General features: G+C 49.7%; 1 pseudogene; it reads left to right on the top strand.

Moving 5' to 3' along the window:
- LOC119297516 overlaps positions 1–11,298 on the top strand; it is a 45,005-nt pseudogene extending 33,707 nt beyond the window's left edge.
- Positions 11,299–25,634: the final 14,336 nt, after the last annotated feature.

The raw sequence follows: 25,634 nt of genomic DNA, 5'->3' as shown, positions 1-25,634 counted from the left end.
GAGACTGCCATGGCAGTGAGTATAGAATTACATAGGCACGGTGCAACGTGCAGAGAGGTAGGAACGCCACGAGAAGACGTCCTCCTTGTCTTGTGAGCTCACAAGACGATGTGACCAAAGATCCAAGGCAGCAATGAGGTTCCTTAAGGTTATTACAGAGCATTGATCTAAAGACCATGTCATTTCGTGTTGTCCAAATCATCCAAAGCAAGGCCAGAAGGATCGAAGGCCATGCTTCGGTTGGGAGGTGGGAAGGAGCCGGAGTGTCCCACGGATCTGAAATGTCACTGGAAGTTGGGAGGAACCCTAACCGTTGCCAAATTCTATTGGCAAGAGGGCATGTGATGAAGAGGTGGTTTGAGTCTTCGGTTGTCGTAGCACATCGGGGGCATATGTCTGGGTTGATGATATGCTTGCGTGCAAGGTTAACTCTAGTGCTGAGGCGGTCTTTGAAGAGTAACCATGCAAAAACTTTGAGCTTCCGAGGAACCTTTGCACTCCAAATGAGAGGGGCCATGAGATCGTTGTCAGGCCTAGCCATGAGGACACCATATGCATGCTTGGCGGAGAAGCAAGTGCCATGTCGTAGAAACCGTTGATCTTCCTCCGTCGACGGCACGAAGTCCTGCAAAATAGCCAGAAGCGACACAAGCTCTTGTTATGCCGTTAGCGAGAGGCGATTACGGAGGTTAACTTCAATACCGGAACGCAAAATGTTAGCCACTTTAACCAACTGTAAAGTTGAGTGTGAGAATAGGTGGGGGAAGGTGATGGCGAGCGGTTGAGGGGTGAGCCACTTGTCTAACCAAAAGTAGGTATGTGACCCGCTATTAGTAAGCACGAAGGAAATATTTTGGAGAGTAGTTATTTGCTAGGAGATGGTGCGGCATAGGAAGGAGGTTTGTGGTGGAGGGGATACTAAGGCGTTGGGATGTTGAAGATCAAGCCACTGGAGCCATGGTGTTTGTGCGGTGGAGAGAGCTTTAGCTGCAAATTTCATGAGTAGGCAGTTGTTTTGAACATGCAAGTTTTTAAGCCCTAAACCACCGAATTTTTTTGGTAAGCAGGCATTTTTCCAAGCAACAAGACATTGGGCACCGGAACATGCATCCTCTCCTGCCCAAAAAAAACTTCTTCTCAGCAAGTCCAGAGTTTTGATGGTTTTCTTTGGGATTCAAAAGACGGACATGAAGTAGGTGAGGATTGAGTCGAGAATCGCGGAAATGAGTATGAGACGATCGCCCTTGTCTAGAAGTTTGGCCCTCCAACCGGTAAGAAGTTTCCTAGCACGCTCTACTAAGGGGCTGAAGACATTGGAGAGGGGTTTTGTCGAAGCGAGAGGGAGGCCGAGGTATATTTGCGGGAAGGATGCGCATGCACACCCCATGGCAAGGGCGATGGAAGCGGTGGAATCATCGTTTGTGTGCAGAGTTGCTAAAGTAGTTTTGGAGAGGTTGATGGCTAGTCCCGTGGCACGAGCGAAGTTGTTTAGGAGACTTTTAAGGGTTGAGGCAGCTGAGGGGGATGCAGCGGCGACGATGAGAGTGTCGTCGGCGTATTGGAGGACAGTGGGGGGCAGGTGGGAGAAGATGGGATTGTGGAGGGACGGATCAGAGTTTTGAAAAATGAGCTGTTGGAGAAGGTCGACAACAATGAGGAAGAGGTAGGGGGAGACAGGGTCTCCTTGCCTCAACCCATTTTTGCATTGAATCCAATTGCCTGGGACCCCGTTCAGAAGTACGGCCGTTTTGCCTGTATGGAGAAGATTTTGTATCTAACTGCGGAACAGAGGTGAAAGCCCACGAACTTGGAGAATTTTGTCGAGGGCAGGCCAAGCTACTGAATCGAAGGCTTTTTTGAAGTCTAACTTGAAGACCATCGTTGGTTTTTTCCGCGTGTGACAAGAGCTAATAAGATCTGCTGCAAACACAAAGTTTTCGGCGATGTTTCGTCCAGAGATGAAACCAGTCTGGTTGCCATGAACTAGCAGAGGGATGAGCGGTTTTAGGCGAGAGGTGATCACTTTAGCGACCGCTTTTATTGGGCAATTTTGAAGCGAGATGGGCCTAAAAGCATCCGGCGTGGTTGGCGCCTCCTTTTCGGGGAGGAGGACGATGTGGGCATGATTTAGGCGTTCAGTGTCTGCTAGGCCTTGATGGAATAGGGAGAAGAAGGAGAGGATAGGATTTTTGACTAGAAGCCAGAAGGATCTGTAGAAGGAGGGTCCGAAACCATCTGGTCCAGGGCTGGCTTGAGGGTTCATTGTGAAGAAGGCAAGTTTTATTTCCTCTTCGGTAAAGGGCACATTTAAGGTGTGTAACCCGGACACCGGCCGTGGGTATAGAGAATTGAGGTCAAAGGCCCAAGATGTTGGGATGGCGGTGCCAATTAGTGACACGAAGAAGTCGCGCAGGATATCAGCCTTCTGATGGTGAGCAGAGTATTCCAAGCCATCTCGAGAGAGCGTAAGGATTTTGTTTTTGCGTAGGCGTTGAGAGGCGGACATATGGAAGAACTTAGTGTTCTCACCACCATGTATGGCACGTGAGACCTTAGCACGCCAGCGCCAATATGACATTTTTTCCTGGATGGTGCATTTGAGTAAGGCTACGATGATTTTGCGTGTGAGAGACTCTGAGGGAGATAGAGGCATGTTTTCCTCCATGAGATCTAGGGCAGCGATGGCAGCGTGGCAGCGTGCCTCGCGTAGGGGGATTGGGATGCGCGAGCGCGCCCATTTCTTGAGGCGGGAGCGTGATTTTTTGAGCGCGGATACAAGGGAAGCGGTAGCGTTGGGGGTGGCGAGGGCAGAGAGGCCCAAATTTGATTGATGATTTCGCCACAAGGCCATGAGGAGGCCCAGCCTGGTTCAAATTTGAAAAAATTGGAGCGCGGGATGGTGGTGGTGACATGGATGAGTAGTGGGACGTGATCGGACGTGAAGCGTGTGCGAGAAGACAGGGAGGTGTTGGGGAAGGCATCTGCCCATGCAAGATTGAAAAAGACCCGATCTAGGCGTTCTAAAGTGGGAGTAGCCCGATTATTCGACCAGGTGAACCTGCAATTGAGTAGGGGCAGTTCAACGAGGGCAAGATCATCCAAGGTCTGATTGAAAGCAGTGGCTTCATCGTGGTGAAACGCCGGGTTGTTTTTCTCAGTCGGGAAGCAGATGAGGTTAAAGTCTCCTGCGATAATCCAGGGTGTGTCGTCTGGTTGCGAGATTGACGAGAGCTCGTTTAAGAATGCTTGTTTGAGTGATCGTGCGGATGGAGCATAGATGTTTGTGATAGAAATGGGTTGGGCGCAGGCAGCTGTGCGTAGGAGTAAGGTAGAAGAGTAGGTTAGGTGTGAGACAGAGATGACTTGGAAGAGGGTGGAATTGAGGGCAGAGATGGTGCCACCAGCGGATCCGACGACTGGCAGTGAGAAAGCTTGATCGAGCGTGGTAGGCATAAAAGATTTTAGTTTAGGGGCAGAGAGGTCATCGAGTTTTGATTCTTGCAAGAGGGTTACGTGTGGTTTTGTCATCAAAAGTTCAAAAAGGACGTCAGTGCATTTGTCAGTGTCGCCAAGGCCACGTATGTTCCAGGAGCAAATTAGAAAGGTGTAATTACTCATAGGATTTGCTAAAGCACCAGGTAGGAAGGGCGGGGTACATCAAGCGTACAGTTACAAAAGCCACGCGCGGGGTCTGAAGTGGCAGTGGTACATGCGACAGAGAAATCATAAACCAAAAGTACAAGCAAACGACATCAACGATCGGTGAAGCTAGCGGTGGCGGCGGCAAGCAGGACCGCGCCATCGGTCCAAAGTCGCAGGAGGTGCAGTGGAGCCTCATCATCACCAGAGGCAGAGGCCTCGGATCCAACGATGGCGTCCACCTGTGCATCGTCGGCACCGCAGAGCAGTGCAATGGCAGCGAGATCTTCGGCGGATGCAGAAGGGGTGTCAGACTGGTGGAGCCGGGCCTCCTGGATAGCACGGTCGAGGGCCGTGCTAACATCTGAGGCGGAGAGGCGCGCCACCTTGGCCTTGACGGCCCTGGCAAGCATGGGTGAGTAGTTGGCCTCCTTGCCGGCCAGCCGCGCGCTCCGCCGCAGCTTGTCCTTGGAGGCAGACTGGTCGCGAGCAGATTTGCGGCGCTCCTTGCGAAGGGTACACTCGTGAGTGTCCAGATCCTGCAGGGGGAGAGCTGCAGCCATGGCGGTCTCAGTCAGAGGCAGAGAAGCAGGGGGCAAAGGGTTGTGCTGATTGAGCGGGGGAGGGGTAAGGGGATTACCAGCATTACGTGAAGATTCGCCTGCCGAGAATGTGAAGGTGGTGGGGCCCGCGTTGGCACCAACAGGTGGTATGACTACGGCAAACACGGACGAGCTGGACGGCATCAGTGGGCCCACAAGGACCGTGGCGGCAGTCGGCTCAGCGCAAGGGCCGGGAGGTGCGACAGAACCCACCTGAGGTGCTGGGCGGGTGATAGCTGGGGTAGGGTCAGCAAGGGAGGGTGCATGCACCGGGTCCAGCGAGTCGAAGGAAACGGCATGCAAGAGCGGGGCGTGCATGTCCTCCGAAGTAGCAGAGCTGTTGTCGAAAATGATGAGAGGCTGCCGCATGATGCCAGGGGAAGGGAAAGGAGAGGCTAGAGCTGACCCCTCCGAAGCGGAGGCCGGTGGAACGATGGCTGCACGGGGTGCGACTTGCCTAGAGCCGCCGTAGGTAGGATCGGCCCGCCACCCCGAGCGAATCGCAGAGACGACGGGGGCGAGGTGAGTAGGGGAGGGAGGATGTGGTGAGGCACCATGAGAGAGCGGTGCAGAATCTCCGTCAGAGGAGCCAAATCCAAAGGGAGTGGCTCCATCTCCGTGGTGCCAGTGAGAAACCTCGACAACTTTGGCGATTTTGATTTCATTGATGGGTGGGAGTTGGATGATGATGCCAGGGGGAGCAGGTTTGCCAGATTGGAGGAGCACAAGGGCGTGGACCGAGGTGTAGTCTATGCCATGGAGACAAAAGTCATCGACGGCACATACATCTCCCAGAAAGGCAAGGGCGAAGCGTATGTCGTCCTCGTGCCAGAGTTCGTGAGGGAATTCAAAGACCTCGACCTCGGCGAGGTCAGTGAAGATGGCGATAGAACGGTCGACGTGCTCGACCGGCTCAATGGTGACTACGTTGCCCTCGAACTTGATAGGACTGTGGCTGACCATGTCGTTTCGTGCGGCGGGAGTGTGGAAGGTGAGGCAGGCAATCCCCCGCCATGAGCCGCCCATGATGAAGGAGGGGTTGCCGCAAGTGTGTTGAATGGCTCTTCGGATGAGAGGGGTGGGATTGGGGTCAGGGTTTTGGAGGTGTGCGAAGGCGAAGCGGCGAGGGCAGTGGACTAGGCAGGGAGGGGCATCGACTAGAGGCATGTCACCGAAGGGCGGCAGCATGCCAACCTCATGGAACGGCTGTGGCGGCTCATCCACGGTGTCGGTGTCAGAAACATGAGAGGGGGACCTAGTGTATTGGGATGCGAGGTAGACGTTGGAGAGACATGCTTGTAGTTCATGGGTGTCAAATGGCGACGTGTGCGTGTGAAAGTTGGCTGATGAGGGTGATGTGGGAGTGGGCGGAGGTGCGGAGGCGCGAGGCGATGAGGGAGGAAGGGGGGCCCGTTGGCATCGACCGGAGTGCCGTTGAGGATGAAGGGCGAGGGGACACAGAGCGCAGTGAATGGCTCCGAGAGGATGATGGGGACGTCTCCGGTCATGAGCGTGCGCGAGGCTCGGACCGTCGCCAAGGAAGAGCCGGCGGAGTCCATGCTGCGAGTGCAGAACACGGGGTTAGGATGAGACACGAAGGAATCGGGAAGAGGAGGGAAGAAGGGCCAGATTCGTCTGTACCTGCAATCTCGACTGCGGTGGCCGCACCGCCAGCAGCGAGCACAGCGGATGGGGTCGCGACAGATCTCTACGCAATGGTCTAGGGCGAGGCACCGGAAGCAGCGACGCTTTTTGTGTTTGGGAGAAGGAGGGCGAAAATGAGGATGAGTGGGGAGGAGGCGTCGAGGGGTTAAATAGGTGAGGTGCGAGGGAGGATGGGCGCGGTCGAGAGGGGAGGAGAGGAGAGCATCTTTGTAGGATGGCGTCGTGTTGTTGTTGGAGCGTGTGGGTGACAAGGCCGCCGTCAGGGCGGCTAGGGCCATTGCGTGTGTCAGAGGGGGAGGGGGCGATGTGCTTGCGCGTGGTGACCGACCAGCCGGAGTAGGCTGGAGAGAGGGATTAGGCGTGATGATGAGGCCTAGATGCTGATCAGAGGCGTCGTGGACGAGCTGTGTCGACGAGCCGGCGCGTGCTCTCTCCAGATCGTCGGTTCCCAATGCAAGATTCTCCGTTGCCGTGGATGCTGGGGTTGCGCATGGGGGGACAGAGGGCGGCGCAGCGGGGTCCGAATTAGACGCAGGGCGGGCAAGCGGTTCGTCCAAAAATGGCACAGACAGAGAGAGTGAGTGGGGTTCCTGGGGGCGCGCGAGAACTACGGTCGCGTGCGGCGACTCTGACACCGCGTACGGATCTTTTGCAAGATTTGGTGTGTTAGAGAGCGCCGCACGGTCATCATTATGCATGAGGTGGGACCCAGGCGCATGCGGGGCAGGACGGACGTGCGGCGAGCGTGCAACCGCAGGGGGCTGCTGTGGCACGTGAGCCTGCGCAAGCTGGTGGGCAAAAGGGCTAAGAATAGACACCGTTCGAGGGGGCAGAGTAGGGTATACGAATTTTGTGTAATCATGCAGGAAGCGACTGCAGTGGGCAACGGCCATTTCGAGTTGGTCAAATAAGAAGAGACGAAACCCTTCAAAATCAAGGGACCCATGCCTGAGAATTTGAATTTTGGTTGATAAGAGAAGATGCCAGTTTTGTAGATATGCTCATGAACTTTGACTGCAAGGAAATCTTGTTTGACCGAAAAACAGTGGTTTAGGGCTGACTCAACTAATAGTTCATTAGGTCTAACGGAGATCGGCAAGAAAGTAACCCAGAACGGGTGTGTATGTTTGGTGTAATGCATGCGTGGCGAAAGTTGGAAGAAGTGATTAACATTAAGCATACGATAAAAGAAGCTAATACCAGGCCGTTGTCGATGCTCCTTGGGTAGCTCAAGAGTTGTGGACGCAGCTGGCCGCAGTGCAGAAACGGCCGGCGGCGAGGAGGAGGATGCGGCTCCAACAGACGATGGTAGTGGCAAGCCAGGAGGCAAGCAGCAGGTGGCACCTCGAGGCAGAGGCCATGGGAAACGGATCAACATGCCGAGCTTCCTGAAGTCGCCCATGGAAGCGATGAGCGAGGCAACGTCAGGCGACGCCACGGTGAAGGAGAAGCAAGAGTCTCCATCATCCGTGACGTTGAAGAGATGGTGGATGCCGCCAAAGAGGCAGGCAAGGATGAGGCTCATCAAGGAGGCATCGAGGTCGAAATGGAACTGGATGACACGCGCGTACATGCGGCATCCATGCAGCTGTGAGTGTGAGAGGATGGAGACCGGTGAGCGGCATTGTGCCCAGGCGACCCGTTCGAAGTGGTCACCCAGGTCGTCTGGGATTTGGAGAAGCTGAGCGAGCGTCATGCATGTTGCCGTAGAGCGAGGAGGGGGTGGGAGCGGTGGCAGGGTCCTAGTGAAGGAGAAGGAAAATTTACGACAGGGGAGCGGTGCTTGGGCAAGGATGATCTCCGCTATGCGCGCAGAAGCAATGTGGAAGCGGAAGATCGGGGGGAGCATTACGCAACGAAGAAGTGAGCGGCAGAGCCACCCAGAACGGCCTGGAGCAGAGCAGCCACGACTAGGGCATTGAGGTGGTGGGTGGAATGGCTAAAGGTGATGTAGCTCGGCGAAGCGAGGTGGAGCGCCGGGGTGGTGATGGCGAGACGGAGGTAGTAGCAGCAGTCATCTTCAAACTCCACTCCCATGGCGTTGCCACAGCCCAGGAAGCATCGGAGCGCGACCTGCCCGGCCTTGACATAGGGCAGATCAAGGAAAGGTGAAGGTGGTGGGGCGACAGTTGGGAGCAGCTCATCGAGGGGGCAGGTGGAGAGGGCGAGACTAGCGGCGGGCGCGGGCTGGGCGGCGGGGAAGGCCGGCGAGGATGATGGAGCGGGGGCTGGAGCGGGAGGAGCCATCCCCTTGTTGTGACTTTCGGTTTGCTTTAATCGTAGATGATGAGCCGCTAAATAGGTGTTGTGGTTTGTGGATCCAACGGGACGATGAGAGGAATACCGCCGTGGTTTTGACGTCCGCGCATCTCATTCGTGCAAAGGATCCGACCAGTGGATGGATGAGTGGACGGGCGAATATCATCGCGACGCTGAGGTGAGCTTCTTAACATTAATTCACTATTCTATTTATTTATCTTCTCCACTCACTGGTGCTTGTTTGTTTTCCCTTTTTTCCATATCAAAACTTAATCATTTGCAATGTGCCTCATCGACACCCGTTTACCAATTAGATGTGCTTTCTCTTCAATTTACTATGTATGCACACTGTGTACTTGAAATAATATACTTGATTCGGTGTGGCGTTCGGTTTTTCTGATAGTCAATCTCTCGAAAATGGTTTCCTCAAATACTACGAAAATTCTATTGCAGTGTCATAATCTTTGTGGTTGTCTTTTCCAGGTCACTGTTCACTTGCTTGACGACACAACTGCAGTAGCCAGTCTACTCTACCTCCAGGAGCACTATGAATTTGCTCTTTACGAGGTTGTAGTGAACAAACCGGTTCAACTGTCCACTTTTAATGACAATGTGCACTCTGGTCAAGATGTGTTCCGACTTGGAAGGGATGAAAGTCTTGATCTAAGGATAACCCATGGTAGGGTGGAATACATGATTCCTGTCCCTTACGAGAGATGTCACTACATGTATTTTTCCAACAATGAACATATCGTACGTACTATGATCAAATCCTAACTTTATGTTTTCTATTTTAATTAATGTTGCTATTTTATTAGTACAAATGATAAATTATAATATTATTATCATTGCTATGTTGTAGTTGCGTGACGATGGAGGCCCTATCATTGACTTGGAAGGGAAGGTTGTGGGAATGATTAACAATCAAATCAATGAGACCTTTTCACCTTCTTCTATATTGCACAAGTGCTTTGATTCATGGAGAAAGTTAAAGTACGACCCTTATTCCCAATTCGTTTTTAGTGTTGTTAAGCTAATGCATTATATTATATAATGTAACTCATGCAATACAATTGAATAACTACAAAATTATGTTCGGATTGTGGTTGCTTAATAATTACTACTCTATGTTTAAATAAATGAATTGCTAAAGTATGATTCAGAAAAATCATTACGGGAGGCCTAGGTGCTACAAAATGTGTCTAACATTATAGAGAAAATGTGTGTTGGTCACCTTATCGAATTCTGCATGTTTTTTTAAACTATTCCTATGCAGGGTATATGAACTTAATTTGGTGTAAATATTTATTTTTATTTTTAACTTGGTGACTTATTTTTCTAGTTTAATCCTCTTTTGAGAAGGGTGTGAACTGATGTCTTGTTATTATGGTATTAATTCTATATAATATTCTTGATTAAGCTTGTATGGTACTCACTTGGTATTGATTCTAATGAAATATGTTGTTTTATTTTAAAAACAAGCCTGTAAAATTATTACAATCTTAATGATTATATTTGGTATAGGTGCATCCCTCGGCCCCACCTTGGAATGACCTTTACTTCCATCAAGCTTCTAGATCCTATTTGTTTTGAGAGGATGAGGCGTAAGCATAACATTGAGTCTGGTCTTATTGTTGAAGAGGTATATGGTGGTGCTTAACAATGTTTATTTTCACATTTATATTAGTTGTCCCTAAACTATTACTTACATGCATATTATGGAGTAATCATGTTCAATTAAACATAGGTGTCAAAAGAATCGAATGCTGAGAAACTTGGAATCCGGAAGGGTGATATTATTGAATGTTTCAATGGAGAATATATTTCTAGTACAATCGAGGTGAGTGTTTTAAAACTAAAAGAGTGTGTGTGTGTGTGTGTGTGTGTGTGTGTGTGTGTGTGTGTGTGTGCGTGCGTGCGTGCGTGCGTGCGCGTGCGCGTGCGCGTGCGCGTGTGCGTGTGTGTGCGTGTGTGCGTGTGTGCGTGTGTGTGTGTGTGTGTGTAATTTATAGATGTGATTTTTTATGCTATTGAATTTTCTAACTTGTCAGCTGGAAAAGATGTTGTTGGACATAGGCAAGGACAATTTTGAACAAGCAAAAGGCTTAAATGCCGAAATAGATGTTCAAGTAAGTTGTTATTGTGTTTTTCTTGTTGATTGTATAATTTATGCCAACCATGGAAATTTAAAATTATATTATATTGTTGACTTTACAGATTCAAATATTTCGTGCCACGAAACTTTGCCAAAGAACTAGAAACTTGACTGTAATTATATCGGATTGTGGAGAGGACATTATAGAAGGTAAACATCTCTTCTTTTAACATAGTACTTGATTTTTGTTGTAAATCCTAAGTTATCACATTTCTAACTTGTGTTTTAGCTCAATTGCAGTATGTTTTAACTCAAATTCAAAGGTTGTAGAGTAATTTTGGGGCCCAGTGTGGAATCTTGAATTACGCCCATATAGAGGAAAATGTAATTATAGAAAACATATCATAATATAGTACTAGCTAAATACATTTTTCTCAAAAAAAAAAAGAGCAAAATACCATGCCTTGCCATCGTACTATGCAACACCATGTAAGCCATTGCTAGGTCGGCTTGCTCATCTAAATTCTGTTAGCATGGTGTTAGGCCTCCACTTCCGTGCTAAGCCGGCAGCCACGCCTAGTACTTGTACGGTAGTTTTTTTTGACTTGTCTCGTACTTTAATTGTTAGATATTTTTTAGGGCTGGCGTCTCACCTATACTTTTAGTAATCCGATTTCCATCAAGATTGCTTGCCAAACATGCGAACTGCTCCTTTCTTTTTGGCACTAATGTAATTTGTAACACACAAACATTTTGGTTTGTCATCAATCTCCATACGTGTTTTCCCAGCATAGAAATACTAAAAATTGAAGATTTCTAAAACTCATACCTCTTGCCATTTTAGGTTGTACTTCTTTTCCCCATTTCTAATGCATTTTCTGCACACGAATAGTCAGTCTTGTTTTTGTACGTTGCCATATTTCTGCAGCAAAATATGTATCTAATTGAAGCTTGATGTTTTTATTCTTGTAGGCACTTACCCAATCACTACTAGCCTTTGCTGACGAGTCTACTGACAAATTCATCCTGAACAACTGATTAATGCATGGAGCCAACAGAATTAACCAATGTTCTATAGATTTTTGCGTGTGTGTGTGCTCAGACAAGAACTTTAAAGTACTGTGCCTCTTTAAATGTGGACCATAGAAGCAACATAGCTTAGAGCAGAACCTTTTATTGGCTACTTATTTTGAGTTTTTGTGAGACTTATACCATGCCTGTATTGTGGATGATCAATTGAACTGGATAGAGTGAAATGTTTGGAACTAGATTGATGTATTCACATTCTAAACTTGCCTTATAAATATGTATTCGCAAAAAAAGGATCTCTATGAAGGGTAAAACAGAACAAGAATAGCATGTTGCAATGTATACTATCACCCTAAAGATTACATTACATTATACTAGCACAAATGCCCGTGCGTGGCAGCCTGTTGTCGGGCTCCCCTCGGAGAAGACACCACTGGTGTATTACACCGTCAATGTTATTCCTATGTGTTGTGCTACGATTTTATCTCTTCTCTCTACCTTGATCCTAGGACTCGCAGGTACCCGAGAACTGAAGATCGGAACAAGGTGAGGCAAGGTACAGAGATGAGAGGAACACTATGCCGAACATTGATGACAGTAACTAGAATCAAGTATCTAGGGGTAGATACAGTTCAGTCATTGAACTCCCAATGTGTTGGTCTCGTTATCCTTAATAACCGAGGTTACCCCGTGAATCGAACTAGATCATTGATGGCGCGCGTTGCCGCGCCCGTCTATTTATACAATGGAATGTTAGGAATTTCCTTCAATATACGAATAAATTAATTTGACAAAACTTGTAGGTTTGTTAGCACAGTAGGTGAGATGAATGTCTTGTTAGGGCTAAAGAGGTAATGTTATCGGTTTGCTTGAGAAGTATTTTGGTAGTAACAGTTCAAAAAAAAAGTATCGTGGAGTAAAATGGGACTTGTTTTTTCTTCCATCTAATGGGCTTTGTAGAAGGAAAAGAATAGGCTGTGCAACACAATACATTGATTGGTGCACCAGGCACGTATATATGAATACAAAAGGGGGCCACAACCTCAACTATACAGAGGACCTAGGAGGTGGGCCCAAGACACAATATACACGTACACAATATATTCAACCCCCCCCCCTCCCCCGCAGTCGAAGCGGCGCCGGAGACGCAGAGACTGGAACGAAACTCCTCGAAGGTGGAAGTCGGCAGTCCCTTAGTCATCACATCGGCGAACTGCTGTGCAGTCGGAACATGGAGGACCCGAATACGTCCAAGAGCCACCTGCTCGCGCACAAAGTGAATGTCCAGCTCAATGTGCTTAGTCCGATGATGATGAACGGGGTTGGCGGAAAGGTACACCGCAGAAACGTTGTCACAGTAGACAACCGTAGCCTGGGAGACGTCATGATGCAACTCCTGAAGTAACTGTCGTAGCCAGGTGCACTCAGCGACGGCGTTAGCCACAGCTCGGTACTCGGCCTCCACGCTAGAGCGTGAAACCGTAGGTTGTCGCTTGGACGACCACGAGATGAGTGAAGGACCGAGGTAAATGCAGTAGCCCGAGGTGGACCGTCGGGTGTCGGGGCAGCCGGCCCAGTCCACGTCGGAGTAGGCCACCATCTCCAGAGAAGTGGATGCCGTGAGAGTAAACCCAAGAGCCATCGTGCCGCGGATGTAACGGAGAATCCGCTTCACTAGGGTCCAATGGGAGTCACGAGGGGCGTGCATATGCAGACACACCTGCTGAACAGCATACTGTCAATCAGGCCGGGTGAGAGTCAGATACTGAAGAGCACCAACAATGGACCGGTAGAACGGAACATCCGACGCGGGAGAGCCCTCGAGAGCAGAAACCTTGGCCTTCGTGTCAACAGGAGTAGCAATAGGGTGACAGTTGAGCATGCCGGCACGCTCAAGTAGCTCGTGCGCATACTTATGCTGATGAAGAAAGAAGCCGTCGGGCCGCCGAACGACCTCAATGCCAAGGAAATAATGTAGAGCGTCCAGGTCCTTGATGGCAAACTCATCACGCAGCCGGAGAGTAATCTGCTGAAGAAGGGCTGCGGAGGAGGCCGTCAGGATGATGTCATCGATGTAGAGGAGCAAATATGCAGTCGTGTCGCCGCGGTGATAGACGAACAACGAGGCATCCGAGTGAGTGACGCTAAAACCCAGTGTCTGAAGGAACCCGGCGATACGCTGGTACCAGGCGCGAGGTGCTTGCTTGAGCCCGTAGAGAGACCGAGACAGCAAACACACATGCCCAGGAAGAGATGCGTCGACGAAACCGGTCGGCTGCTCACAGTAAACCTTCTCCTCAAGATGGCCGTGAAGGAAGGCGTTGGAGACATCCATCTGATGAACCGGCCAGCCTCGGGAAACTGCCAGATGGAGAACTGTGCGGATCGTGCCCGGTTTGACAACTGGGGCAAACGTCTCGGTGAAGTCGACTCCAGCACGCTGTCGAAAACCACGGACCACCCAACGAGCCTTGTAGCGCTCAAGTGTACCATCTGAGCGTGTCTTATGGCGAAAGACCCACTTACCGCTGATGACGTTGGCGCGAGAAGGCCGAGGAACCAGTGTCCAGGTACGGTTCCGCTGAAGAGCGTCGAACTCTTCCTGCATCGCGGCAAGCCAGTGAGGATCACGAAGGGCTGCGCGAGCGGATGCAGGGATCGGTGACGGCTCAGTGGTGGAGGCGGCGAGAAGATACTCGTCGCTGGAGTACCGCAGACTCGGTTGATGAACGCCTACTCGAGCCCGAGTGACGGGGCGAGATGGCAACTCGGCGACCGGCGAGGCGGTCGGCGAAGCAGCCGGCGAGATGGCCGGTGAAGAAGTGGTGCCCAAGGCCGCCGAAGCGCCCGTGCCCGCGGCGTAGGGGCCGGGCAATGCGGGGGTGGCGGGCGAGGCGGGGGCGTCGCCCGAGGCACCCGAGGTGGCGGGGCCGGCCGAGACAGCTGGTGATGGGGCGGCGCCTGAGGTGGCCGGTGAAGATACCGGCGACGGGGCGGCCGACGAAGATGCCGACGAAGCAGCGGCTGCAGGCGAAGATGCCGGCAAGGCGGACGATGCCGAGGCCCCTGACGGAGTCAGCGAGGACGTCGTGGGGGCGCGAGTCGCAGCTTGTCCCATAGCGGGAGGACTGCCGAAGCCCTTAGGCGGTCCAAGAATCGAGCGAGGCCGTCCACCTGACGGGGTCACTACAGGGCCGTCGGTGGCCGGCGGCGACGGGGCGGCGGGGGGTACCTTCTGAAATGGAAACATCGTCTCATCAAAGTAAACGTGCCGGGAGGTGAATACACGATGTGAGACGGGATCGTAGCAGCGGTATCCTTTGGTGTTAGGTGGGTAGCCGAGGAAGATGCAAGCGACTGAGCGAGGTGCAAGCTTATGAGGCGCAGTGGCGGCGAGGCTCGGATAGCAGAGACAGCTAAAGATGCGAAGGCCATCATAAGATGGAGGTGCACCAAAGAGGAGATGGTGAGGGGCATAGTTCCAGCGTGGGCGACACGGGCGGATGTTAATGAGGAGGGTGGCGGTGGCGAGAGCATCCGGCCAAAACCGGGAAGGCACGTTAGAGTGAAAGAGTAACGTGCGGACGCAGTCATTAAGAGTGCGAAGGATACGCTCGGCACGACCATTTTGTTGGGACGTGTAGGGGCAAGTGAGGCGGAAGATAGTGCCGTGGGAGGCTAGAAGGTTACGAACGGCGGTGTTGTCAAACTCTTTTCCGTTGTCAGTTTGTAAAGCAAGGATAGGACGACCGAACTGTGTGGTGACGTAGGAATAAAATGCGGTGAGTGTGGCAAGAGCGTCGGACTTGCGACGAAGAGGAAATGTCCACACATAATGAGAGAAATCATCTAAGATCACCAAATAGTATAGGTAGCCCGTGTTGCTTGCAACCGGGGATGTCCAAACATCACTATGCAATAACTGAAACGGAAAAGTGGAAATAATGGTAGATGCGCTAAAGGGAAGACGAACATGCTTGCCAAGACGACAAGCCTCACAAATATGGCCGTCGATCTTATTGCATGAGAATGAAAAACTCTTAAGTATTTGACGCAAAGCGGTGGAGTTCGGGTGTCCCAAACGAGCATGCCAAAGGTCGACACCTGCGGCGAGGGCAACTGGGGTGGTGGAGGCGGTGGTGGAGGAGTGCACCGGATAGAGCTCGTCGGGACTATCGCAACGGTGAAGGACCATCCGAGTACGGGCGTCCTTCATAGAAAAACCGACATCATTAAATTCAACGGTAATGGGATTCTCACGGGCAAGACGACGAACAGATACAAGGTTCGTAACTAAATCAGGAGACACAAGAACATCAGACATAGTAATAGGTATAGATGTGGAAGGAAACGAAGCACGACCAACATGTGTGATAGGTAAAGAAAAACCGTTGCCAACGGTGATGCAAGTAGGAGTATGAACCGGAATGAAGGAGGTTAGAGTACCGGGATGAGATGTCATATGGGCGGTGGCGCCCGAGTCCATGGATTTTTTTTAAAACTATAATGAATTTTATAGCAAATTCGAAAACTATACACACAATGTTTAAAAATCAAAACTATGACCCCGTCGGCCTCTCATGGGTCGAATAGGGCCTTTTCGGCCTACTGTTGGCCGAAGTGAGCTTTTTAGCCTCCAGTCGGCCGAAAAGTGGTCAGCTGAGCCGAAAATAGTAACTTCGGCTTACTGTTGACCGAAGAGTGATCTTCGGCTTGCGTGAAGGCCGAAGAGTGCCGGAGCCATCCAGCCCTTTGCCTCGCTGCAGCTGCACGTACGCTGGCTGGCTGGCTTGCTGCCATATGCATGCAACAGCCTTTACTCCAATCTCACATGCATGCAGCTGCACGTACCTTGTCGTTCCATCCATCGATCTTATATGGCATTATCTAATCACGCGCAGCTGGCCGTTGGTGGCTTGATGCTACTGATTATCTAATCGCATGTACTAATGCATGTCCCAGACGCTCGCCTCGCTGCAGTTACAGACTCGTTGGAATTGACCTGTCGTTCCATCCACCCATCCATCGATCTCACATGGCATGCAAAGTTTGTACGTCCACCACGTGCCTGTTCATCTGGTGATGGAGACGGTACCGCGTGTGCATGTACTATCTATGTAGACTAGTAATAGTGCTTTGCATGTGGATATACTATCTACGTATACTAGTAGCAGTGCAGGATTATTGTGCAAGTGCATGGTCGGTAGTAGTAGTAGTGTGTGTTAGAGCAACTCCTACCTGCCGATCTAAACGGATAAAAAGTGACCGTTTAGATCGGCGAGCGAGCGCATGTGTCCGATTTTTCGTTTGGGTCGACGCATGCACTCAACGCTGGCAGGACGTTTGGATCGACGCATGCATCCAACGCTAGCAGGACCAGACCTCCCAATTGGGAGAGTCGGCCGCGTACGCTGCCATCCGCCGCTGCTCCGCCGTGAGCAGCTCGTGCTGGCCCGATTATTAAGATCAATCTAGGAGATGCACATCTACAAGAAAAGAGTGATGTCTACATACCCTTATAGACCGAAAATGTTAACAATTTAGAGATCGTGGTTGGCTTAGTCGGTCGCGGTTTGGGTTTGGGTACGCGCTTCAACTGAAACAGATACGTGTGGACGATTTAGGTCGGCCGGTTGGAGTTGCTCTTATAGGCGCGTATTACATGCTGCAGGTGATTAGATAATACAGTAGCACCAACGGCCAGCTACGCGTGATTAGATAATGCCATGTGAGATCAATGGATAATGGATGGAACGACATGTACGTGCAGCAGCATGCATATGAGATGAGTCCATATCCACGAGCAGAGGCTGCTGCATGCATATGGCAGCAAGCCTGCCAACCAGCGTACATGCAGCTGCAGCGAGGCGTACGGCTCCGGCACTCTTCGGCCTTCACGAAGCCGAAGACCACACTCTTCGGTCTACACAGGGCCGAAGACCACTCTTCGGCTAGCAGTAAGCCGAAGCTGCTATCTTTGGCCCAGCTGGCTACTCTTTGGCTAATAGGAGGCTGAAGAGCTCACTTCGGCCAACGGTGCGCTCAAAAGACCTTTTTTGGCCAACAGGAGGCCGACGGGGTTATAGTTTTGATTTTTATGTATTAGGACGTATAGTTTCCGAATTTGCTATAAAATTCATCGTACTTTCAAAAAAAATCAAGCCCATGTATCAAGTGCCACCGGTACCAAGCGCCGACGGGGATGGGGCCAAGTGCAGGACGGCAAAGGAAGTAGTGTCCCATGACGGTGAGACCGGCAGAGAGGCGAAGCCGCCGTAGGGATGAATCGGGGCGAGCGGAGTATGGCCGCCGGCCATCGGCATGGCGAGCAGAGCCGCAGAGGCGTCCGGCTGCATCTGGCCAAAGGGAGCGGAGGCGTCCGGCTGCATGAGGTCGAAGCGAGCGGACGCGCCCGACTGCTGCAGGTGGGCGAAGGGAGCAAACACGCTCGCCTGCATGTGTACGTCAGGGGCTGACGCACCCGGCTGTATGTGTTGTGTGGGCATGACAGGCATGGTGTAGGAACTGTAGATGGAGGAGCTAGGGGAGGCCATAGCAGCGGGCCAGCGGCGGCTAGGGCAAGAAAAAGAAAACGGCGGCGGCTAACAAAGCACACGGGCACGTATAAGCGAGCAAGCACCCAGGCACACAACTAGATGGATTCGACGATCTGGATGACTAGCAAGCACCCAGGCACACAGCTAGATGGATTTGACTAGCGATCTAGTTGACTAGCTAGCGATCGGGCTGGGTGAGAAGAAGTGCACAGATGGCAGGAGGTGCGGCGGCTACGGAGGAAGGTGAGATGCGGCGGCGGCAAGGAGTGCAACAGCGGCGCGAGGAGGATGGCGCGGCGACGGCAAGGACCTGTGGCGGCGGCGCGAGGAAGATGGCGCGGCGGCGGCGGCGGCGGCGGCAAGAACCTGCGGCGGCGGCGGCGGTGGCTAGAGGAGTGGAAGCTAGGGTTAGGATCGACGTGCTAAACTGATACCATGTAGAAGAGAAAGAATAGGCTGTGCAACACAATACATTGATCGGTGCACCAGGCACGTATATATGAATACAAAAGGGGGCCACAACCTCAACTATACGGAGGACCTAGGAGGTGGGCCCAAGACACAATATACACGTACACAATATATTCAACAGGCTTCAAGTTGGTGCTTGGATTTTGAATTTATAAGCTTTTGAATGGGATGGTCCACAAGTGACAATTAATGAACCAGACATAAAATAGAAATCAGGAACCAAGACATTGACGCCTACATAAACGAGACAACTAATTGAGTATACCAGAGTGCAGGTACATCATGAAGCACTAACGCCCTAGGTGCATTGCCTTCGTAGACATCACAACAACATGTGCAGGGCTGACCAAAATTAGCTATTCAATATCTGTTTTACAACATTTGCAGAAATTCTAGATGTTGAAGCTAAGTAATTAACATAGCAGTAAGCTGCCCAAAAGCATGCAGGCATGGATACTCAATGTTGTCTGAGGATCCAAAAGAACTAAAAGAAAAACTAAAATAACAATATTTTTACATTTAGGCTTGTGAACTCTTAATCAAGGTTAGGCTGCATACGATGGAAATCAACATGTAAACATGACAAAACAAAAGTTGTAATTTTAGGCTTGCATTTGTTTCCAAATTTAAAATCTTCTAAAAATGAATACATGAGATGTAAACTTGTACCGACGTTGTATGGTGCAGCATTCTGCTCTTGTGCCGGCTAGCTAATCATACATGAGATGTAAAATTTTACTGGCATTGCATGGTGCAGCTTATTATGTTTTTGAGCCAGCTAGCTAATCAAGAGAAATTAGTGTTCTTTAGGCCACACAAAAGATGAATGATAAGGGTGAATACGAAAGACTTTGTTTCCAGGAAGACCACGTAGAAAGCCATAAGGTCAGGAAGAGCTGCCACGATTTTGTTTGAACATGTGAATAAAGTTTTCTGGTCAAGTTGTCACGCAGTGTGGTAACTGAAGAAAAGACGTACAAAAGCAACATTCCCTAGTCTAAAGAGTTCATGACTTCCAAACCTAAGCCACAAAAAACCAGTTACAATGAAGATATCTCACTTCTATGTAACCTCGGTTTGTCGGCGCAAGATACATGCAACTGATACAGGCGACTGAATGATCTGATCTGCGAGACTTCAGTATAAATCAGATTCAATTCATGCATCATCAGAGAAAACTCTAGTTAAGAGTGGCGATGTGCAACAGATTCTGACCAATAATATTATGGAGAAGACAAATAAGAATCCATGCTGGGAGATCGGATCATGAGAAAAGAGAGAAGTACCTAGATGTGGTCGATGGTGGCACAGAGGTTGCTGGAGTCCTTTTTTATTGCAGCAGCTAGATCATGCTGTTAGACTAAGAAGTTATCATCGTGAAAGTGATCAACTGAATCCAACAACATTTAGATACATTAAAACTGAAGTTATAGACAAGAGGCATATACACCTTCTTCACCAACTTTCAGTTAAGGTGACGGCTAACGGCTTCCTTGACACTAGCTTCCAGAGATTATGATGGAATGTCCTCTTTGAAGTCCTCTAATAGTGAGGAATATAGGTCATATACTTGATCCTCACCATCAACCCGTCAAAAGTTAGTACGCACTGCTAGATCCTGGAAATGAAAACTGAAGTATGTTACTTGAGAAATTGAGATGTGTACAATCAGTATTAACCCAGTAATAGTATTTATATTATTCAGAGCCTAGCACAAAATGAGATGAGTCCATGTTGCTATCATGCACCATGAATAAACCTAGCCTTTTATCTTTTTCGGGTATATGACTTTGCTCGCCTACAAATTCAGTGCCGCATATTTATAGAAATCTGGTTGCAAGGGAGAAGAATATTAGGTGGAGAAGCTAAACTTAACTTTCATAGATGTTCGAATAATAGTGTCAATCTATCTATCCTAAAAATTATAGATGAATAACTGGATTTAAGAGGCAAACTTGAAGGCATTTTTTTTTCTTTTTGACAACCTGCTCATATGCAGGGAGAATAATATTAGGTGGAGAAGCTTAACTTAACTTTCATAGATGTAGCAAAATAATAGTGTCAATTTATCTATCCTAAAAATTTCAGATTAATAATTGGATTTAAGAAGCAAACCTGAAGGCATTTTTTCTTCTTTTTGACAACCTGCTCCTACGGGATTGATTTTTGAGTACACAGGCACAACATAGCAATAGAATCAGGATATCATTAATTGCAGAACACAATGCCATTCAAAGGGCACACTCCATGTTGATTTTGCAGTAGCATATCGTGTCTTGGTTCTCCTCACAGCCAATGAATCAATCCATGCGACGTCCCGCTCAACCGCAGGAACACAATTAGCACCCCTGGGAAATGGAATCAAGAAACAAAATCATATCCTCACGAATGACGAGTGATGGGTGTTATTGGCCATCGCCGCGGTGATTAGGAGAGAGAGCTCACCGGTGCGTTGTTGCATAGGAAGGAACAACCGACGTGGAGGAGGGCGGAGGCACGGTGTCCAAATTGGATGACCACTCGCCTAGGGACGCTGGGCAGGAGAGCTGGCAAGTCGAGATGGACCCTTCCGCTCGGGTTCAAGGTCGGACAAGGGTGGCGCAGAAATTGCCATGGCGCTGATCACGTCACTGGGAGGGTGGTGGTTCGACATCGCCGCCGCCCGCTTCGTGTTGGACTCCTTCCTGTCACCATCCGTCGCCGCCGCCACCGCCGGTGATATGGTTTGCGAGGGATTACTGTAACGCCCTCGATGCAGCTATATCTCCTACGTGTCGAGGCACGACTTAGAGGCATAACCGCATTGAAAGCAATGTCGCAAGTTAGGCAATCTTCATAACATCCCATGTAATATATAGATAATAAAAAGGGGAGATACATAGTTGGCTTACACTCGCCATGTCAATCAAAGTACATAAATAGCATTACATCAACCAAACACTCATGGCCCGACTACGGCGCCAAAATAAAAGATCAACCCAACATGCGACACGGTTCCGATCGCCCCAACTGGGCACCACTACTGATCATCAGGGAAAGACACATAGTAACGGCGTGAGTCCTCGTCGAACTCCCACTTGAGCTCAAGCGCGTCATCTGGAACGGAGTCATCAGGCCCTGCATCTGGTTTGGAAATAATCTGTGAGCCACAGGGACTCAGCAATCTCGCACCCTCGCGATCAAGACTATTTAAGCTTATAGGTAAGGCAAGGTAAAAATGTGGAGCTGCAGCAAGCGACTAGCATATATGGTGGCTAACCTGTTCGCAAAAGAGAGCGAGAAGAGGAGGCAAAGCGCGAACGAATAACTAGAGAGCAACCTGCGACAAGCATTACTCCAACACCGTGTTCACTTCCCGGACTCCGCCGAGAAGAGACCATCACGGTACCTCACACAGTTGGTTCATTTTAATTAAGTTAAGATTCAAGTTATCTACAACCGGACATTAACAAATTCTCATCTGCCCATAACCACGGGCATGGCTTTCGAAAGTTCAAATCCCTGCAGGGGAGTCCCAACTTAGCCCATGACAAGCTCTCACGGTCAACGAAGGAATAGACCTTCTCCCGAGACATTCCGATCAGACTCGGTATCCCGGTTCTACAAGACACTTCGACAAGTTAAAACAAATCCAGCAACACCGCCCGAATGTGCCGACAAATCCCGATAGGAGCTGCACATATCTCGTTCTCAGGGCACACTCAGATGAGACTAGCTACGAGTAAAACCAACTCTCAAGTTGCCCCGAGGTGGCCCCGCAGGCAGCTCAGTCGGACCAACACTCAAAGGAGCACTGGCCCAGGGGGGGCTTAAAATAAGATGACCCTCGGGCTTCGGAAACCCAAGGGAAAAAGAGGCTAGGTGGCAAATGGTAAAACCAAGGTTGGGATTGCTGGAAAAGCTTTAATCAAGGTGAACTATCAAGGGGTTCCCATTATCACCCAACCGCGTAAGGAACGCAAAATCCGGGAACATAACACCGATATGACGGAAACTAGGACGGCAAGAGTGGAACAAAACACTAGGCGAGAGGCCGAGCCTTCCACCCTTTACCAAGTATATAGATGCATTAAGATAACAAGGCAATATAATGGTATCCCAACAAGTAAATAATGTTCTAACAAGGAACGGTCTCCAATCTTCACCTGCAACTAGCAACGCTATAAGAGGGGCTGAGCAAAGCGGTAACATAGCCAATCAACGGTTTGCTAGGACATGGTGGGTTAGAGGTTGGACATGGCAATTTGGGAGGCATGAAAAGCAAGTGGTAGGCATCGTAGCATAGGCATAGCAAAAGAGCGAGCATCTAGCAAAGCAAAGATAGAAGTGATTTCGAGGGTATGATCATCTTGCCTGCAAAGTTGTCAGAGTTAACTGGATCCTCGAAAACAAACTCAACGGGCTCCTCATTAGCGAACTCGTCTCTCGGCTCTACCCAAACAAGACAAACAAGCAATAAGAACACAATCAACCACGTGCAAAGCTCAAACAATAAGATGCAAAGATGGTATGCTATGCGGATGCGATATGTGATGCATATGCAAGATTTGACAACGAATGAATGAACCTGGCCTAAACTTGGGAATCCAAGTGTGCCACTGGAAAGGTGAGATGAAATCGCTTGAAAACGATATAAAGATCACCGGAATCGGAGTTACGGTTTGAAAATGGCAAGCAATTCAAATATGACCACGGTCTGCGATTTACAGCAAGTAGCCATCTAAATGCAACAAGATGAACATGCTACAGCACTCAAACATGACAACAAAATACATGGCAGGGATTCATACATGATGCTTAACAAAAGATGAACACCGAGCTACGGCCAATTCATCCATTAACAGGTTCAAACAAGCATGGCAAAATTGCATTTGGCAAACAGATTTCAGACTTAGTGAAATTAACACTTGTCTGGAATTTCAGATCAGGTAGCACACTTTGGAGCATGAAAACTATATGCTACAGGACCTGAACATGGCAAAGTAAAGCATGGCATGGAGCTACTTAAAGAGCTTAACAAAAGTCCCTTAGTGACCTTGAGCCAAAAGGGATCATAAAATACATTTGCAAGCATGTGAACATGGCAAAAACTAATCAGTTCACAGACTTAGTGAAAAACAGGAGCATGCAAATCAGATATCAAATAGGCATGTTTACGAGCTCGATGCACTCACTACAGAGCAATTCATGACAATCTAAGCATACACCCATCAAGAATACACATTATACAAGCTAGACATGACAAGAACAATAACATAGCATGCACGGACCAACTACAACATCCTCGGCAAAATCGCTAACAAGTAGACAATCTGCCCAGATTCACAAAATAGCAAAAGTAGAGCTCGATTGACTCAAGCTAGGGTGCTCCATAATTGCAAACAACGACATGGATGGATAGAGCACTACAAGATTAACAAAACATCCTTACTGATCATCCTCAAAAGAGGCATGGATCACTAGGAAACAACATGAACATATGGCACATTGAGATAAACGGGTCAAGGACTTAGTGGAAATGCTAAGTCCCTGAAATCAGCATTAACGAATGCACCACTTTGCAAGCTTGTGCTAGTCATCACACACATCACAAAAATACATGGGTTGCACCTCTAGAAAGATGGCAAAACATATAACAAAACACATGTAGAGCTCAGGGGCACATCATGCACACAATAATCATGGCAAAAATGACAAATATCTAATTGGAGCAGCAGATCTGACAATTATCTCAAATAGCACTCTTCCAACAACATTTCGGGCATCAAGATGATCTCAAATGAAAGTGATGCAATGAGATGAAATGATGCACTCTCTAAGGCGAACATTTTGATATGCTGTATGCCCAAAACGAAGCTACGGATGCAAAGTTACGATGCGATGAACATAGCAAAATAATTAGGGTTTCGGGCAAAAAGTCAACCGATCCGAGATCCGGATCCAGATCTGGCAGCACGGAACATGAGGTTCGCCGGGGAACTTGAAGCTCGCCGGAGTTGGGGTAGATCGCCGGAGGAGGGGTTCGGCGCGGGGACGGTCGGAGTGGAGTTGGCCGGAGCCGGCCTTGGGCGGTGTGGCGGAGAGGGCGGAGAGGGGCGTCGGCGACGGGGTGTCGGGCGGCGGTCGGCGGCGGCTTGCGGAGCTCCGGCGGTGACCGGCAAAGGCGGGCGGCGGCGCCGGCCGGCGAGGCGGCTCGGCCGCGGAGAAGACGCGGCGCGGGGCGAGGGGACTCGGGGCCCGGTCGGGCGGAGGAGAGGGCCGGCCTCAGGCCCTTGCGGGCCGGCGGCTGCGGGCGGCGAAGCGGTCCCCTCGGGGACACGTGGCAGCGGCTGGTTGGTCGGCGGCGGCGGGCGGTCGTGTCCGGCTCGATTCGGACACGTCCGACAGCGAAGGGAGCGGATTTTTTAAGGTTTGAAGGAGGGGATCCGGAATTTTGAGGAGGGGGTCTATATATAGAGGTAGAGGGAGCTAGGAGTGTCCAAATGAGGTGCGGTTTTTGGCCACGCGATCGTGATCGAACGCTCTAGATGATGGAGAGGGTTTTGGTGGGTTATGGGCCAAAGTGGAGGGGTGTTGGGATGCAACACACATGAGGCCTTTTCGGTCCCTCGGTTAACCGTTGGAGCATTAAACGAAGTCCAAATGGTACGAAACTTGACAGGCGATCTACCGGTGGTAAACCAAGGCCGCTTGACAAGTCTTGGTCCAATCCGGAAATGTTTAATCCCCACACATAAAAGAAAGGTAGAAATGACCACCGAAGGAGAACGGAGCGTCGGAATGCAAAACGGACAACGGGGAAAATGCTCGGATGCATGAGATGAACACGTATGCACATGATGACATGATGTGAGATGCATGACAATGCAACAACACACGGAGACAAAAACCCGAACCCGAGAAAATAAAATAACTTAACGCCGGAAACGGCAAGAGTTGGATTACATATTGGGTAAATCATATCCAGGGTGTTACAATTACCATCAGAGAGGGTGGGACCGTGGAAAAGAGAGAAGGGGTTCGCCCGCCATCGCTGTTGCCATCACCTCTGTCCCTCACAGCCTGTTTGTTTCGGGGGAAGTAGTATTAGGGAATGGGAATTAGGAGGGCGTGGGGTTTAAATTCCCTTGTTTGATTTGAGGACAGGGGAATTGATGATGGACGGGGAAAGGGAGTTGCCGATCAAATTTTCACTTATCTCTTCCCACGGGGGGCCCTGGTAATTGGAGGAGGGAATGGGAAATGAGAGAGAAAAAAGCAATCGTCATGTTCGTTGCTCCCATCCGCAAGCTGCGGAAATAAGATTCCCACGGCTAA

Source organism: Triticum dicoccoides, chromosome 5A (assembly GCF_002162155.2).
Source record: "Triticum dicoccoides isolate Atlit2015 ecotype Zavitan chromosome 5A, WEW_v2.0, whole genome shotgun sequence".
NCBI lineage: Eukaryota > Viridiplantae > Streptophyta > Magnoliopsida > Poales > Poaceae > Triticum > Triticum dicoccoides.
This window is presented reverse-complemented; position numbering and strand designations above follow the sequence as displayed.